The sequence below is a fragment of the Equus asinus genome, chromosome 20 (assembly GCF_041296235.1).
Source record: "Equus asinus isolate D_3611 breed Donkey chromosome 20, EquAss-T2T_v2, whole genome shotgun sequence".
In the NCBI taxonomy this organism is placed as follows: domain Eukaryota; kingdom Metazoa; phylum Chordata; class Mammalia; order Perissodactyla; family Equidae; genus Equus; species Equus asinus.
The window spans coordinates 29,548,275-29,554,274 of NC_091809.1; positions in this window are offsets into that span (position 1 = coordinate 29,548,275).

Below are 6,000 nucleotides of genomic sequence, written 5' to 3' on the forward strand. Positions count from 1 at the left end.
CTCAGATTCCTCCTACTTTCCGATGATCATCGGGCTCAAGAGGCACAGCCCAGGAGAAAGACCCTGGTTTCCTGCCTTTGGCACTGGCAGTTTCCCTTCTCTCTCTCCTTGGACTCCTGACCATGGACAGATAGAGGTCCCACTCCCTCAATGTGATTAAGCCATCTGAAGCCATTTAGCAGAATTTTTGGCGAAAGAGTGCTTAACAGGCATTGGAAGCTGAACACTTTAAGACATCCAGCGTGACAGGAGAAAACGGGCTGTCTGAACTGTTGTTCAGCAGTAGATTGTAATTCTAAACACGATATTCGTTATTCCACTGTGTGGATTCTAATTAACTGTCAGAAATGCATTGTTGAGGGGATGACGGATTATGCTGGGGAACTATTAATACCACTCACTCACGTCTGCCCATGTGCAGCCATAGTCCAGAGCAACTGACTCGGGATGCTGAGTGGGGTACCAGAACCTGAGATGGCCACTCCAGGCCTAGCATGAGAAGGCAATCAGCACCACCACACCTGCACCTGCAGGACGCACAGCCTCCAGCCCAGGTGAGGCCCTCTAAGAAGTAAACGATGCCTACAGCTGAAGCAATGGGCCCAATTCAGTGAAATGGAAATTTCTTGTGATAGATATAAGGGTCTGTACGTGGATCTGCCAAAACCAGTTCCATGATGGTGGGGAAGATGTGGCGTTTACAATGAAAGCCACCAAGCAGAGTCAACCCACCACCCCACAAGCTAGTGCAAAACTAGTCTGCATGAAGAAAAGCAAGTTCTCTCCACATACAACTCTGCAGGGCTCCTTCCTTCTTTGTTTTATGTTGGTCATACTGTTCAATTCCATCCAATACATATGAAAAGATCATATTAGTCTGCATGCTCCAGAGAAAGGAACCAATAGGAGGAAGAGAGATTTCTTTTGAGGAATTGGCTCATGTGATTGCAGGGGCTGGCAAGTCCAAGGTCCATAGTGCAGGCCAGCGGGTTGGAAACTCAAGTAAGAGTCGATGCTGCAGTCTTGAAGCAAAATTCCTTCTTCGAGAAAACAGTTTTTGGTCGTAAGGCCTTCAGCTGATTGCATCAGTCCCATGTCCACCCCCACATTATGGGAGATAATCCATTTGACTAGTCTGCAGTCAACTGGTGTAAATATTAGTCATGTCTGTAAATACCTCCACAGCAACGCCCAGACTAGCAGGGCACCAAACAACTGGACGCCATAGACTAAAAAGTTGACACAAAAAATTAATCATCACAAAGAAACCCTGGCAACCCGACCTGAACTCACTCACAGGAGAAACCGAAATCGCACGACCGCGTCACGCGAGGACCACTTAAAGGGGCCACAGACACCTGTGACTTACCTCGTACTCTGCTTCACTGAATCTGAGATGCTAACAACTGAATTTTATTTTTTACTTTGTGTATTGTTTATTAAGAAAGAAAAGATTGCCAATTAAACTAAGACACAATGCATTCTTATGATATAATTTTTATTTTGCATTTGTTCAAAGAGCCATTTAGGCTTATTTTGGCAATGTCTTTTATTACATATTACTCTTTTACATATGTTAGAGGAAAAATATCAGTTAGATAAATTGAATAAGATATTCTTAAAACTTCTTCCCATTTAGAATCCAACTCTCCTGTACCACTTTGATTCAGAGCTGGTAGTGTTCAGGTTTTTCCACACGATATCATCTGTGCCATCACAAGCTTAGCTGATGCAACATTTTTAAAAGAAGCTGCATAAGAACTTGGGAGCTCTTACGCACAGTTTGCAATTACATAGAGGTGACTGACTTTAACTCTTGCTTTGGGAAGGTTGCTAAACAAGGCTCATTCACCATCCCCACAACACTTGATTCCCATGAGTTAGAAAACAGCCACTATATTGTCCCCCGGTGGTCTTCTGGGCCACTGGCACCCAGTCTGCAAGTTTGGAGGCTGGAGCTCTGGACCTTTGCACATGTATGGGCGACGAGCACGGTGTCATGACACCTAGCTAAAGCCACCATGAAAAGTTATGGCATGCTCCTACGGCAGAGGTGCCAAAATCTGGGGGAATTGTGGCTTTCAAATTGATGAAACACATTCATATCAAGTACTTATTGGGCTCTTGTGATGTGGCACTCACTGGTCTACGCACCTCACATACATTGCCACGTTTGAAACACACAACAACCGTGTCAATGTGGCACTGCCACCAACCTTATCTTACAGATGATGTAAGCAAGGATCAGAGAAGTTAAGCAATTTTCCCCAGTTTACAGCACGTTGCTGAAGAGGTGAGCAATAACGCAGGCCTGCCTGACAGAAGGAAGAGTGCTCATGCTCACCAAGCCTCTTCAAGGAGATGCACTCTCGGAGGTGGGGGGGCCGGTCTGCCAGTGCTCTGAGGGGTCTCCTGTGAAAAGAGTTCTGAGGATCCTGCTAAAACTGATGATTAAAATGGTAAGAACTTAAGAACAGTGGGACCTTACAAGGGAAGGGCTGGTCTGAGGGTGGTGAGTGCCCTGCCACCACATTGGTCTCTCTTCTTGTGGGATCTTGGAGGGGTCTCCACACTAGTGCTCCCCCTGAGCTGTTAGGGGGCTAAAGGAGGGCACATGAGAAAGAGCAGCATCTGCCGATTCACAACCACTCACAGAGTCCTGGGTGCGGCCGCTCTGGTTATCCCTCTCTGGGTGTAGAAGTCTTTCTACACCCCAAAGAAGAGAGTACTTCCTGTCAGTGGTAGAGACAGAAAATCAATGTCTCAGCTAACAAGAGATCTTTAATGTTTTGTACCCCTGGATAAACACTGTGAAATCCTTATCAATCTTAAATATGTTACTGGACAAACATGTCTTTCAAAAAGTGGCCTTTCAGGAATTTGCTCACTGAGGATACAAACTTTATCTTCCTCTCACCTGCTGAACATCATGAAGTCAGCTCTCTCCAACCTGAGCTGACCACAAGGGAACTCTCAGAGAAGTCGCAGACTGAACTTTTATAAGAACGGAAGCCGGTAACGACCTGCCTGGGAGTGGTCCCGGCATCCAGCAGTGAGCGCGCCCCTTCTCCCTTCTTCAGATGCAGCTCTTACAAAGGACGGTCTCAGTGTAAAACTCCCAGCATGTCATTTCCCTGGCCGTTAAATCACAAGCACAGAGGCTCTAGAACCCAGACATCTGTGTAAAGTGATGACCAGAGGACTTAGGCAGGCAGCAAAGGGGTTTACTGAGGATGCTCAAGCGTGCGTTCTGCAGTGAGAAGTGTGGAGGCCTGTTCTACAGGGTCCTCTGCAGTGGCGGTCAGACACCCTGGGTTTGGGTGCTGGCCTGCAGTTCCTCCTGACTGAGAAGTCAACCTAACATGCTTCTCTCATGTTTATCCAAAGCTCTCTTATGGCCCTGTGTTTGGCTGACCGTCTCTGATCCAATGTGGACCTCTTCCAGGAGCCCCACCCAGTCTTCACTGTGCTAGGATGGCCACTCCTTGCCTCTGTCTCCACCAATGCACAGACCCGAAACACACTTGTTAGGTGCATGGCTTTGCCAACTGATGTCTATAGAGGGCTGACCCACCTCTCCTCTGTGATGCCCCGCTTTGTCTTCCCACAGCGGGTGCACTAAAGTTACACCTGTGCTCTGGTCCCACCTGGGTTTCTGCTGGCCCTTTGCAAGATCCACCCACCACCACCAGCACTACCTGTTCCTCTTCTAACTGCCTACCCTTAGCTGATCGAATGAGTGCTAAAATAGGAGAGGGAAGGTGGGATTTGATTGCTGGGAATGAGAGCTTGGGCAAACAAAGTCACCATCTCAGAGCTTCCATTTCCTCATCTTTGTCAGGATCGTCAGACATGTCCTTTGCTTTATACCCATGATGGTTTCAAGGACTAAAGGACATTGTCAATATCAGCAATCACTACATAGATGTGAATTCCCTTCGCCATTGTCATTATCATTATAGAGACATGAATAACCATCACCGTCACCGTTGTCACAGTATAGACGTGAATTATCACCACCGCTGTCGTTTTTTCCTGTGGAAGACACCTCTGATCACTGAGATAAGGCCTTCCAGGACCTTGACCTAAGATCAGGGGCTGGGACACCCTCCTCTGTAGTCTGTGCAGGATGGTTTTGCAAATGAAAATAAGAAAAAAGGAAGAGAGGAAGGTGAAGAAAAGAGAATTTGAGATATAAAAGAAGAGAAATGGGGTTTTCCACTGAATAATCTCAGCTTTCTCCACAGAGCAGGAGAAAAATGTCATCTGCTCAAAATGAGACAGTTGGAGGAAGCGCCAGAGGGGTGAGGGGAGAGGATGTGGAGATGCCTCCAGGAGCAATACGCTAAGCAGAGGTTCCCAGCGGGGCCAGCAGACCGTGAGCACCAGCCCTGAGGACAGAGTGCCAGGGGGGCCCAAGCAACCCGGAGTGGGCTTCTCAAGGGTGGCTCCAGCACGGTGGGGTCGCCGGCACAGGACAGGCACACATGCTGCTCAGTGCCATGCTCCCTGCATGGCCGGACAGTAGCTTGGTAAGGGGCCCACGGGAGGATCTGTGTCCCCATCACCCAAGGGCATGGCCTGCAGCCAAGGAGCAGCCAGTTGTGGTCGCGGCACGAGGGGCTCGACAGGGCCTTCTGGCAGGTGCAGCTGTAGGCAAAGGACCCAACCGTCTGTGTCCACCCACCACTGGTGAGCGATGTGCCCTGCGGTGGTGTCCAACTCTTTGCTCCAACAGCACACACACGTTCCTGATTTAGAAATATGTGATATGAGAGAAGCCAGTAAGAAATCCCATTCAAATTATTACAAGAAATTCCAACGTTATTCCATCAGTGAACGCAAAGGAAGAAGCCTTTAAACACAATTTCAACTGTTGTAAATTTCTGAATGGCTGTAAAATATGGTTTTAAAACTTTTATCGCTTACTTGTGTGAACAAAGCTTTTAGTCAATGGTGCCTACCAGGAATTGGAATGAAGTCTGAGGGAGAAATTGCAATGTAGGTATTTTAAGCATCAACACGGACATATAAAAAAAAGCTACACTCTCAAAAGCCTGCTCAGTTTTCTCATTTAAAAACTTTCATGGATTTTTAGAACTCTTATACAAATTTATTATTTAATAGCTTTCTTTAAATTGTATATTTTACAATTTCTCACCAACCTTAAGGCATAGGACAAGAATGTAATGACTGTTTTCACCGAGTCCCATAGAGACACCCCCAAGTCCCCTCCAGGTTGGTCCAGTGCACAACTCAAACGTTGTTTTCTGTGTTCATCATGACTGGAAAAAGAAGCCAGGTTGGGAAGCACTGTGGAAGGGGATCAAAGAGAAATGAATAGATGACGAGACATTTGAGGGGGGCCAGGCAGCCACAATCCAACAGCCCTCCCAACAAAGTTCTGCATCCCAGGAACAGATTCCCAAGTGGAATTGCATGGGAGCCCAGAAGAAAGCTTCAGGGGCGAGGGCCCTGTTGTACAATCCCAGGTAGCATGAGTCCCACCTGGCCAGGTGGGTAGGGGGCCGTGGGGAGTTTGTTTACCCTACCTGGGAACCTAGATTTGAGGGTCAAGCCAATCCAGGTGAACGTCTGCAGGGCCAGCCGCACTGACTCGTCTCTGCTTTCCCCATCTGGAAGCCCTCCCAGGGATGTCCCAGAGACGTGCCTCCCTGAGACATTACCATGGGTCTCACAGACAGGAGGCGATTCCATTGCAGAAATGTTCCCTCTCATCCCAGATTTCAGTCACCTGAAATGCCACTGTCTCTCCTGTCCCAAATGTGACCTCATGTGCACACAAAACAGCCTTGTAAACCATCCACTCACAGAAACCAAGTCTAAACCCAGGAACCACAGGTGGGATGGGACCACACCGTGCAATGGGAAACGCTCTGCACAGGATGGGTTTAAGCCTGTTTTGGCCACTGACCAGCTGAAGTACCTCTAGCCACCCCATTCCTTTTCTAGCCTCAGAGTCCTCATTTGAAAAATGAG